General features: G+C 43.4%; 1 long non-coding RNA gene across 1 annotated transcript in view; it reads left to right on the forward strand.

Moving 5' to 3' along the window:
* Positions 1-12,562, forward strand: part of LOC125428985 — a 73,863-nt gene that overhangs the window by 16,265 nt on the left and 45,036 nt on the right. The window contains exon 2 of the long non-coding RNA XR_007243924.1: positions 3,352-3,475. This is a non-coding gene — a long non-coding RNA (uncharacterized LOC125428985). The remainder of the gene's footprint in view (positions 1-3,351; positions 3,476-12,562) is intronic.

Below are 12,562 nucleotides of genomic sequence, written 5' to 3' on the forward strand. Positions count from 1 at the left end.
GTTTTTTACTGTGTTCCCTTCCCAACTGGCTTTTCTGATTCTCAGGGTCATCAGACCCAAGTGAATAAATAGCCATATGGGTTGGGGCAAGTGTACAAAATCACTTTCCTGCCTCTTTCATCAATGAAGATAGAGGTTATGGAACAAGGACCAGGTGAATTTCCCCCACCTTTGTTTTCAGTGCAGCCCCTTCCAACATAGCTGTTAGTTCATGTGGGTTCTGCAATCTCTGGAATCACCCCTTATACCAGTGTCTCACTGGATACAATACCTGTCTGTTTGGTGGTCTGGGATCTGGCCCTATGAAGTAGAAGGCTTGACTGGCATGTTGACAGCACAATCTGGAGCTGGGGCTTCATGGATAGGTCCTTTTCTGGAGGACTGAGAATCCAGAGTCCCTGGGACTAGAGGAGGTTTTAGTGATGTGGGGTGTCCTCTTAACTTCCTTCCCCTCCCCAGGGTGATCTCTGATTTATTCTGGTCATCCTCAGATGAAGAGTCTGTTCCTGGGTCTGGATCTTCCCTTGTGTGTATGTGTCCTGACAAGCAGCCATTCAGCATATAATTCTGGATGATAGAGGTGACCCAGAGGCATAGCTAGGCCAGAGTGTGCCCGGTGCACACTCTGGCTTTTTCTCCCTCAGCACCTCCATGGCACCCCCGCCCCTTTCCAAGCAGCATCCCCCCTGATGTAGCATTAATTTCCCATTGACCCCAATCTTACTTTTAGGAAAGGAACAGGCTGAAGAAGCCTGCCTGCATTGCCTGGGCCTGGTGGGAACTACATTTCCCCAGGGAGCCCTTGGGAAATGTAGTTCCCACCAGGCCCCAGGCAAATCACAGGCAGGCTTCTTCCTCCTGGGATGTTCCTACTTTCTAAAAAAAGTAAGTGGGGTGAAACCAACCGTGGAGGGGCAGGGGGGGGGGGCGACATTGGGGAAGAGGGCGAGGGTGCACTAGAGGGGGGATTTTTCCACCCCCCACGTGACCAGAATCGGTGTGCCTGGTGTGTTGTGCACCCCCTCCCCCTGGTGGCTTCACCACTGTCTGACCTGGCATGTATCACTGAGACCTGGCTGTGAGAGGGAAGAGGTATTAACCTCTCCCAACTATGCCCCCTGCAGTACTCAATAATGCATCATTATAGGCCTATCAAGCTGGGAGGAGGAGTTGCAGTCCATCAGAGTTCTGTCTTCCTGATTCAATGTTCTCTCCAGGACTAGATATAATAGTGTATATCTAGTGTTGGGAATGCAAGACAGAACTGAGATTCTGTTGGAGTACCACCTACCCTGATGCTGGACTGAGTTAGTGGAAGTGGTCTTGGGATGGTGTTGAAACTCCTAGACTGGTTGTTTGGGGGACTTCCACATCCATGCTGAGGCTACCTTGTCAGGAACATTTCAGGACTACATGACCTCTATGGCAGTCATGGGCCTGTCTCAGGTAATAAGAGACCCCACACATTGTGAAGGTCACACTTTCCAGCTGATGTTTGTCTCTGGGAACAAAGAAGGTGATCTGAAGATGGAGAGATTGAAGATGATTCCTTTATTGTGGACAAAGATTTGGGCTGAGTTGCCACCACACTGCTGTCCAATTTGCTTCAAGGCCAAATTCTAGGTGATGACATTGACCTTTAAAGCCCTATAAAACTTGTGACCAGTTTACTTTGAAGGACCATTTACTCCAATATGAACTTACCTAACCACTCTAGTCATCTTTGGAGGGCCTGCTTCAGATGCCCCAACATCTGAATCTAGACAAGAGGCAACTCTAGAAAGGATCTCTCTACCAAAATGTCAGGGAGATTAATCTGTCTCTCTTTATTGCTGCCTTCTAGCAGATGAAGACTTTTTGTTTAGCTTGATGTTCTTCCTCTAACTTTTATTAGTCCTTCTCCCTGTTTGTATGTGGTTTTATGAATTTTATATTACATTTTGTGTAATTGTTTCAAATTTGGCAGGAAGTCTTCAAAATTCATCTCAGTTTTAAATGTTGGAGGAGAATTTATTTTGTGGATGACCTAGTAGTTCGCAAAAGTGCTGGTCAAAAGTCACAGTTGTTTGTTTGCAGTTCCCTTTCCTGTTGAGAACCTTGTATGATCATATTCATGATTTCAAGGACGTAGGTAAGAGGGGGTTCTCGGGCTCAACCCTCCCATTACTTGTCCGAAGCTCCGCCCCCCATTTGTGGGTTTTTGTATTTTAAAAGTTTTTTTGTTTTTGGCCTGCAGGGGGTGCAGTTTTTAGGCTAGCAGCACCAAAATGTCAGGAATTTGTTGGGAGTCTATCCTGATGATACCACCCAAGTTTGGTGAGGTTTGGTTCAGGGGGTCCAATGTTATGGACTCCCAAAGGGGGTGCCCCAATCCCACATTGTTTCCAATGGGAGCTAATAGGAAATGGGGGATACACCTTTGAGGGTCCATAACTTTGGACCCCTTCACCAAACCTGGGTGGCATCATCAGAAGAGTCTCCTAAAGATACCCTGAAAGTTTGGTGCTGCAGGCACCCCCCAAATTTCCCCAGATTCTCCTTTTAAATCCACCCCCTTCGGCATGGATTTAAAGGGAGTATCTGAGGTCCCCAATTTAAACATTGAAAGTGATGCTGTTTCAGTGTGGGGGATAGTCCACCCCAAAACAGCATCACTTTTAATGTTTTTTTAACTGGGGACCCCAAATTCTCCCTTTAAGGTGGATTTAAAAGGAGAATCTGGTCTCCCTAGTTTAAACACTATTGAAAGTGATGCTGTTTGGGGGTGGATTCCAGCATCACAGCAGCCACCCATGGGGGTGAGACTCAGGTTTTGCAGTGGGCTCCATTTTCCCTAGCTACGCCTCTGCCTGAAGGGGAGGACAGAAGGCACTGCCGGATGCCGGCTGGGAGCCCAGCTGCTGGTGGGGCGTGGTGGGGGAGGGGCAGGGCAGGGCAGTCTGCCATCCCTGGCCTGGGAGAGCTGCTTTTATAAGCACTAAGGCCAGAGGCAGGGCTTGGGGAGGCATGGCCACACCCCTGAACCCCGCCATAAAAATCTATACCTATGTCACAGCATGATTTGCTCATGAAGTCACCTGGTCAAATACCATTGCCAGGTGCAAGAATGTGTAAATATTTTGCAGTCAAATACACTTGTTTTAGATTGTGACAAGCATGCTATTTTATCTGCAACCTGGCTTGAACAAAAGCTCTTGAGCCTTGATATATGGATAATTTGCACCTGAATAAAATGCATGTAGAACCGGACAGCTAACCAGCAACCTTCAATACTTAAATCTATATACCATGCCAGATGGCTGCATTTCTATTGACATGTCACTGATGGGTCATCTTGTTTTTGCCCAATAGGACCCAGAATATGATCTAAAGGCAACCTTTTGGAAGCTGAGTGGATGTGGGCCTGGTAGTTCCTGGATGGAAAACCTTCTGGGAACCTCTTAAACTCCACCTTCCGTTACCTGATAGAAGAAAGGTAAACTATAAATGTAATAACAAAGTAAATAAATCAAGAATATGATACATCGCTTCACAGCAACCCCCCCAAAAAACAAATAAAGTAGGTTAACTGATCCATGGTTTGAAGATCAAGCTTTAGCTTACTCAACTAATCTCAATTCATCTGACCCTGTAATTTTATGAGTGTATCAAACATTGAATACTTATTTTCAGTTACAGTTAAGGCAAATGTAAAATAATTAATGATCTGCAATTGATAGCACAGGAAATTGTGTTTTAAAATATGGCAACAGAACATCTGGTGTAAGTCATTATCATAGGTTATTAAGGGGCTTAATAATTTACACTCTAATATGTCAATGTCATTTCACATCCTATGGCATTGTTATCTCTCCTACCTCCTGTTGTTCAAAAAAAGGTGAGGAATTTCACACACCTAAGTTACGGAAGTTCTGTGTTTAATAACACAACACAGGTGCCTACAACTAGGCACCTGAGAACTGATTTCCTAAGCAATCATAGCACACACATCAAGAGGGCATACTTACAAAAGGTAGAATGGAGGAAATTGGGAAGTTTCAGGGAAGAGACATACAACCTTAAATTTGGAGCTTGAGGTCTGGAAATGTTTGGGGGTAGATCCACCAGAGGACCGAGGTGGCAGAATATCTAAGAGAAAAAGGGGAGCCTGTGAAGTTTGCAGGAGTATCCAGATAGTGGGAGAACCAGGTCCACTTTCCACAGACTTAGGATGGTCTTGGGATGGGGAACGGTCCCATCACTAGGCTTGGGAACCCACTTTTACAGGAACATGATTGGTCCAAGGTATGAAGTTTGAATTTGACCCAGTAGTTTGAAAGTGACTGCTTTCAAAATCTGGCAGGAAGATTAGTAGGGAAATACCTGACAATTCAAGGTAGGACCACCATTGGACAGTTGTAGTATATTGACAAAGAACTGGGCGTGAATGATAGCTTTAAATTGTTTCTTGATGGCTTGTGCTGGGTGGATTGGATTAGCAATACTTAAGGGTTGCCCAACAGTGTATAGCAGGACATGGTTTACATTTCTTTGATGAAGTATTCCTTCATCAAAGCAATATGATTGTGTTATACAAGCCTTAGAGCTGGGCAGACACCTCTGGGATATATCAGGATATTGGGTCATGTCCTTAGTGTTGAAAGTAGTTTTTTTGTTCTTGAGCAAGAAATGTCACAGAGTTAGGGTGTGTGTGTGTGTGTGTGCGCGCACGCGCAAGCGCGCATGCACACTTAATCAGTTTTTGAAACCCAGCATACTCTTCCTCTTCTTTCCTGGGAATGTCATGACTGAAAACAATGCAATACAAAACAAAGCCTGAGACAGTATAAATGTCAATCATAAACAGCAAATCCCCTGTTTGGCTCTAATATAGAATTAAAAACTCCATTTTAATATAAACATTTTAAAATACATCAGTGAACATATAAACTATACATACAATGGACAACAACAATAATTCGAAACCCCACATACACTCACGCACAAAAAAAGGGAGAGAGATTGTCTGGACCAGTGTATACACAATAAGTCTCTACCATGAGAACATCATATTCAATGAATTGCGCACGGTTGTGAGGTGAACCAATTGGTTGGCAGTCAATCTCCGATGGAGGTGGTAGTATTGACCTGGGATGAATTCAATACTTTCGACTAAAAAGTCTTCTTCATGCCAGATGACATTATGAGACTGCCCAATTTTCAGATCCCCTGGCACTTCAGCTCTAAAAAAGAGTGCCTATTAAAAACAACGAAGTACATCATAAAAGGGGGTTCTGACTATCCAAGGAGGTCTCGTCGAGAGGAGAGGGATTTTCAGTTGCACACTCACCCTTCTTCTCCTCTGGTTTTCTAGCAGTGACCCTTCCTTTGCACTAGTATGAAAATAATTGGTTTTCATTCAGTAATGCATCAGGAAACATATATCATGCTGTAGTCCCAGAATTATCAGTTCTACACAGACATCCCTACTAGTGTCTCATTATAAAATGTTGCTTTTATTTCTACATCGACATCCCTACTTTAATGTCTCAGTGCAAAATATTGATTTCCTATTGCATTTAGGAAATTATACTTTCCTATTGTATAATTATTTGCAAATATAGAAATGAAATTGCTTATAACATTTCAGCATCATGCTAGTACTGAAAAGAGCAGTTCTATGATCTGTAGCCAGTGAGACTGGAAGGTGGAAGATAATTGATTCAGAATATAAATTTTTGCAGCCTGTAATACTAGTTATTGTGATATGATACTTTGAAACTTGAAACTCTTACTTTGAAATTTGAAATCTTAATTAAAATGAGACATATGTCATGCCAGTGTTTCATGCATCATTTTGGTGCATGCATCATTTTGGTGCATACATGCTCAGCATTCATCAGACCAGGTTGCTGAGTTAGGTAACTCGGAACTTGATTATTGTAACTACTTACTTGGTCTCAGTGAAAAACTTTTACTCCTAGTAGCTGAAGCTGACATGCAAGGATATTTTTAAATGGCATGATAATGAATAGAACCACTGTCACAGCTGGGTTGTGAGGAATTGTGACACAAAAGGGACATGAAACAATCTTTTGTAAACATTCACAAAGGAATCTCATAATTAACACTGCTAATATGAGTCAAATGGAGTGCGGTTTGCCCATCCTTACTCTTAGGCCCATTCTGCACAGGCCACTATGGCGGCTGCACACAGGCATGTATGATGCTGGTTGGGCCCAGGGACGTTCACACACTGCCCTGCAAGCAGCCCCAGAGCAGCCGCAGCCTGCTTTTCGGCATTTTGTTTGCCAACATACCTTCTCTCCCCTATGCAGCTCCACACGGATGAGGTGACATGCCCCCATGGCCATGGCAATGCCTCAGGGGTCGGAGAGCAGGAGGCATGTCCCCCTTGACCATGTGGAGCTTCGCAGGGGAGAGAAGATAAGTTGGCAAACAAAATGGAGGCGCTGAAAAACCGTGCCTCCGACCTGGTGCCATACACTGTTTTTGAAAAGACTTGGTGGTGATGGGGGGGAAGAAGCATGGTGCTGCCTCATTGCCGAGGTAGCAGTCATGCAAACTGTGCCCCTGGAATGGTATTTTGACCATTCCAGGGGTGCTGTTTTCAGCCCGTGTGGAGTGGGCCTTAGATACCATATATAATTGCAATATCTGGAAAATATTAATAGAAATGTTGAGATATTTATAAAACAAGCTGACTGAACCTGGTTCACTTGTGTGGTAGGGAATCTCCAAGGACTTGTGCGGTACCTCACTTTCCCTTGTATCTCCGCTCTACACTATTTCTTATTTCCCTCTTCCTGGCAGCACCGCATATACACTGTTCCTTGCTTCCTTCCTTCTTTCCTTCCTACCCACCAATAAATCTACTTTCTATCTGCCCCCATTTCAGTTATATTTATAATTTTGTAAACTTCATTTTATACTGCTTTTTTCACAATGCCCCTAAAGTAGCTTACATCATTATCCTCTCCTCCATTTTATCCTCACAACAACCCTGTGAGGTAAGGTAGGCTGAGAGCGTGTGACTGACTTGAAGTCACCCTGTGACCTTCAACAGCAGAGTAGGGTTTCAAACCTGGGGCACTACTTTTGTGGGGTGGCTGCTGTTGAATAGTAGCAAGCAGCCAGTACTGAGTTAATCATGCAAGTCACATGATATCAAGTTGCACAGAGGTTGATGCTAGGCCTGATGAATCCTTCCTCCAAGGCCAAAACAGCCCTGGAAGGGACTCTGCCCCTGCCTTTCACTGAGGGAACCCAAACCTGTAACCTGCTGGCAAAACTGCTGTGGTTGCCTAGCAACAGTCACTGGGGGCACCCATTTCTTAATGCTGCATGTGTTCCTTTTATCATTTTGGGATTTTTAAACCCAACATGGTTGGGGCCCACCAAAATGTTCTGCTTGATTGTTTCAAATGTATTCTAGATCTTTAACATGAACAATTGCATAGCTCAGATGAGGTAAAAGATGCATACTAGGTAAACCAAAGCAGATCCAATTATCATTTCATCCCTAGCTAGGCAACAACAGGACTAACTATAGAAGCTATCATTGAAATTGTTAGCAATCGTGGGCTGAAACTAGAAATTACCTTCTTTGCATTCAAAGGTACTGAGGAAAAGTATTGGGAGAATAAGGCTGGTTAATGTGACAGGCTTCCCCCTTCCAAACCTGGAGGGGTTGGTGGGCCGAGGCATCAATGCAGCACAGTCCCACTGCCTCCAAGAGGGCTTTCTGGTGGCACAGGAAGCAGGGAAAATCCTCCCATCTTCCCACTGAAAGCCCCATATGACCACCAAAAAGGGTGGTGAAAGTACCACTCTCCCAGCCCTCAACCCTGGGTGGGAGCTAACTAACATTGGCTATGCCCTGAACAATGCCCCCCACCCCACGCCCATGCTGGCCTCCAAGCAGTATAACAGCACACTCTACTGCAGCCCAGACTTCTGAGTTCTGCACCCGTGGGGCTGTCTTGTCTGCCCCCTCCACGAGGGTAAGTGCCCTGGGGAGGGCAAATGCACCAGTGCAATGCTGTACTGCTCCCTTAAGCCCTTTTGCCCCCCCCCTTTGGATGGGGCTGCTAGTGAGAAAATCCTTGTATTGAAATTTAGCCCTGTTACATTTTGCAAGGATGAAAATTGTAACTAGAAAAGAACACTTTTTGTGAATGGAAAATGGACACGATAAGTATACGGTTTCTTATTTTCCACAGTATATCACATCAGTAGTTTGTCTCCCAAGTACTCCCCCATTTTCTCCTTCCACCTTTCAGAAAATTCAGACTAGTACCAAACATAACTTGAGTCATACACCCTTGGGATGGAAACATAGAGAGAAAACAATGAAAAAAGACTGTTTGTAAAGCCTTCAACACATTAGCCAGTGGAGAAGAGCCCAAGTTTCCATGCAAAAAATTCAGAGTGGATGAAAGTAACATGAAGCACATGGAAAATATAGAAAATGTGGAATAAGTAATAAAGTCACAAATAAAACAAATGCAGTAAATTGGGAGCTCCATTGTTTCTTACAACAATTTGCATCTTTATGAACACAAAACTAGTTAATCTATGGAAAAGTGAATAGTTTTCCATTTTGGGAGGGGGGCAAAGCAGCCATAAGCAGCTGGTATTCTTTAGTGATGTGACTGAGTGTGGGACAAACTTTCTGAGACAGATCAAGAGACAGATTTAGGGAAAACTCTAGGTCTTATAGTAGTTGAATAAACAAAGGTGCATTTGTATAGGTCATTAGTTGGGGTACTTAATGCACACTTAAAATTTTCAGCATTTTAAGCATCCATTGAGGCTCCTGGCACTCCTTTGTTTCTTGAGAGAAGCAGAAGAGTAGGACTGGTCCATACTTCTTCCAACTCTTCTCAAAGTGGGAGATTGTTCCAGAGGACTATTTCAGAATTTCCCATTTCCTGCTGAAGGGAATGGGGTGTGACCCCCCCCAGGACTGATGGGGCTTTTAGAAATGCTCATGAGGTGATGTGCATTTGTCTGAGTGAAATTACCGGATATTTACTGGGGAGCCCATTGGAGGACATCTCACCTCATTCCTGATGTCTTCCATGCTCAGGTTATGCTCATCTTCTACTTATACTTAACAGGGGTGAGGAATAAAGCAATTAAAGAGTAGTGCTGTATGATCATTTTTTTTAACCCCAAGTATTTGTTCTTGCACATCCATCCTAGGGCCACTATAGGATTAGGAAAATCTCTCTGTTAGTGCCATATCATGTATTGATCTAAACTGCATCAGCTAGGGGCTATGGCCAGTGGTTGGTTAGAGGGATCATATCACCCCTGTGATGAAAGATCTGCACTAACTACCGGCCTGTTTCTGGGCACAGTTCAAAGTACTGTTTTTCACCTTTGAGGCCCTAAGCAACTTAGGGACAGGGTACATAAAGGACTATTTCCTCCTAGGCCCTTCCACACAGACCATTTAACCTGGGTCAGGGCTGGGATTAAAACCATTTGGGGTGGGAACTTCGCACAGCTCCTGCCCTAAATCGGCCCTGCCCCGGGTTAAAGGGCAGAACCCGGGATATTTGAGAATTGCGCTATGCACAATTCTTAAATACTCTGGGTTGTTGCCGCACCCGTGTGAAGGGCCTTGGGTGGAAGGCGCTGCTTTTGGCCACAGTTTTTTTTAAAAAACTTATCTTCTCTCCTGTGAAGCACCATAGGAGAGGATGACCAGTCCTCCAACCCCCGAGGTGTCAGCCATGGCCATGGGGGCCCATCCCCTTGTCCCTGTGGGGCTGCGCAAGGAAGAAGGTGAGTGTAAAAAAAAAGGATACACTTCCGAGGGGCCGCTTGCACGGGAGCATGCAAATGACCCCTGGGGCTGCACTGGGATCATGTATCCTGGTTTGACCCCATATCCCTGGCCCATGCAGAAAGTGCCCCATACTAAGCAGCCTGCCAGTTAAGTTGTGTCTCTCAAGCCCTGTTCTCTGTTCCCTCATTTTTCCCCAGTGGGGACCAAAGCAGTTTATGTTAGTTGTCTCTCCTTTTTATTCATACAACAACCCTGTGAACTTAGCAAAACCTTCACCCTGAGTTTTAAAAAGCGTTCTCTCTCTCTCAGGAGAGGGGGGGGGGTGAGTGTTAGTGTATGTTAAAAAGACTTCAGAAAAAATTTCCTGGAGACTCTAAGAAAAGTTTTTTTGAACTGGCGTGACCATGTCAGTGAGAGGAGAAAGAAGGAGAAGGTTGGGAAAGCTCCTTGGGGGGCTGTTGGATCCACTCCAGAATCAACTCAGCCTTGCATCAGGACCATGATGAAGTCTGAGGACACATTGGGAAGTTCTGAATCCTTCAATTTCATTGCAGTTTAGTTTGACAGCATCGTCTTCAGTCGCACAGCACTTTTATCCTTCAAAGACCTGACTGTCTTATGCATATAACACTGCTTTCTGTAGTCTAGTGTTCTTGACACAAACCTGTTCTAGCAAGGGAATTTTTTTTAAAAAAAGCAACCAGACCTTTTGTCTCCATCAGCACTGAATGCCTTTAGGCAAACTTAAATGGCAAAAATATAATAATGTGAACTAAGATGGAGAAACTCACAGTCAACACAGCTGTTGAGTGTAGACGACAAAGCCTCTGTTTGGATAGGAGAATAAGGTAAGCTCAGTGCCAGTCTTTATGTCCTATAGGCACATGAACAACTGACAAAGGTGTAGGGACCAATAAACAGTCTAGTCTTGTATTCATTAACATAGTTATTTAATGAATAAACACAAATTAAATGGGACTATGATGGAAACAGTTTTATAGATGTTGAGGAACGTCATTGTGAGGAGAAATTCTTTGACCAAAATTAGCACCCAGATTTGAATCTCTATTCTGCCATTAAAGTTTGCTGTAGTGCCACTTTTGGGACTCAAGTCCACTCTGCTCCTCAAGGATCTAACCTCACCTTACAAAGGGTTCAGGAGATGCGAGGGTAAAATCCAGAGGAAAGTCAAGGAAAACTTCCTATAAGCCACTTGGGGTCCCTAATGAGGGAAAAGGTGGGATATATATGAAATAAGTAATTAAATGCATGTTAAGATTGGGACATCTTGCCTGAAATTCTGCCTCCTCTTCCCCAGAGCACTGTAGACATAATTTTTGTCATTTTTCCTTTACTTAAAAGTTCAAAATTTTCAAATATAGGGGAAAGTCACAAAAGTGTATATTCATAGTCTGACATTAGTTTGAAGTGAGAGTTGCTTGAGAATTGGCTTCCAAAGCCCGTCTTACTCCCATGGATCAAAGAATTAATTCTTGAGACAATTCATTTTAACATGTCCAGTTTGGAATTGGGATAATTTGAGTTCACCCATTGCTAACAACACTAATTCTTTTAGTTCAGTTATCTTCCTCTCTTTTTTTCACCACTTTCTCACTTGTCAAACTGAGATAAGTACAAAAATAGACTTCCAAACTCCAGGACATAGCCTGAGGTCTTTCCTATAATCAAACTCTGTTGCCCTCTCATGGCTAATTGAAAATTAGGCTGATGTCAGCAAATTGATTTAGAACAGTCCTGCCTACCATGCAGCAGAGAAAGAAATGCAGAGACTTAATAGTTTCCTGGGGGCGGGGGGAGTCAGTATTTGTTTAAAGGATAGCAGCTGGGAAATATTTTTCAATGGTATTAGTAAGCTTCCTTAATTAAATCTCTGTAAATTCCCAGAAAAAAACACACATTGACTGTTATCATAACATAACATTTTTAACAGAACAGTCCTTTAGAAAATTGACTTCAGTGTCCTTAGGACAGAGTAACTCAGTTTTGGATGGAACTGTCAACCACCCAACCCACATTTTTCCTGTATCGCAACCCTGTAATTGTAGAACCTTGTACTTTATCTATACTAATTGATAACACCCGTAATGGATATGATGCTGTTAGCAAAAATCACTGTCTTGATCACAGAGTCTCCAAGAAAGCCCTTAAAAGATATACTGCTGAAAATCTATAATTACTGTAGTTTGGGCTGTATCAAGGTTTTGTGTTTTTAAGATCCACCACATGTTCCAGCTTTCCTAGGTTCCTGGGGAAAAAAAATCTGCTTTCACTCCTTCCAACCCAACTCAACATATTTTTTCTACAGGCATCTCTGAGTTCTCCTACTTTAATTTTAGATGGTTATTCTGGGAACAGAGTAAATTAACATGGTGATGAAGTTTTGTAGTTGCTGGATTGAAAGCTACTAACTATATATTACATACAGAGAAAATTTTGTGGTTCAGGATGAACATGCAATGGATTCCTCATTACAATCTGAATTTTGGTACATTAGCAACAATTTTAGGAGTAGTATTTGAAAGTACTAGAGCTGCACTAAGTGGCTGATCTACACATTATGGCGTACACAGGTTCAGTCTGATGCCCCATCCTGAGTCAGATGTGACAGTCAGATGTGAATTGCAGGTTCTCCTCAAATCCTGCAGATGTGGTTCCCGATTCTGATTCGGACTGCAGTGAATGTGCCATTTGCCTGATCTGTAATGGTCTTAGGGATACTTTATTTAGCCTGCTGGATAAACC

This window comes from Sphaerodactylus townsendi, linkage group LG03, assembly GCF_021028975.2.
Source record: "Sphaerodactylus townsendi isolate TG3544 linkage group LG03, MPM_Stown_v2.3, whole genome shotgun sequence".
In the NCBI taxonomy this organism is placed as follows: domain Eukaryota; kingdom Metazoa; phylum Chordata; class Lepidosauria; order Squamata; family Sphaerodactylidae; genus Sphaerodactylus; species Sphaerodactylus townsendi.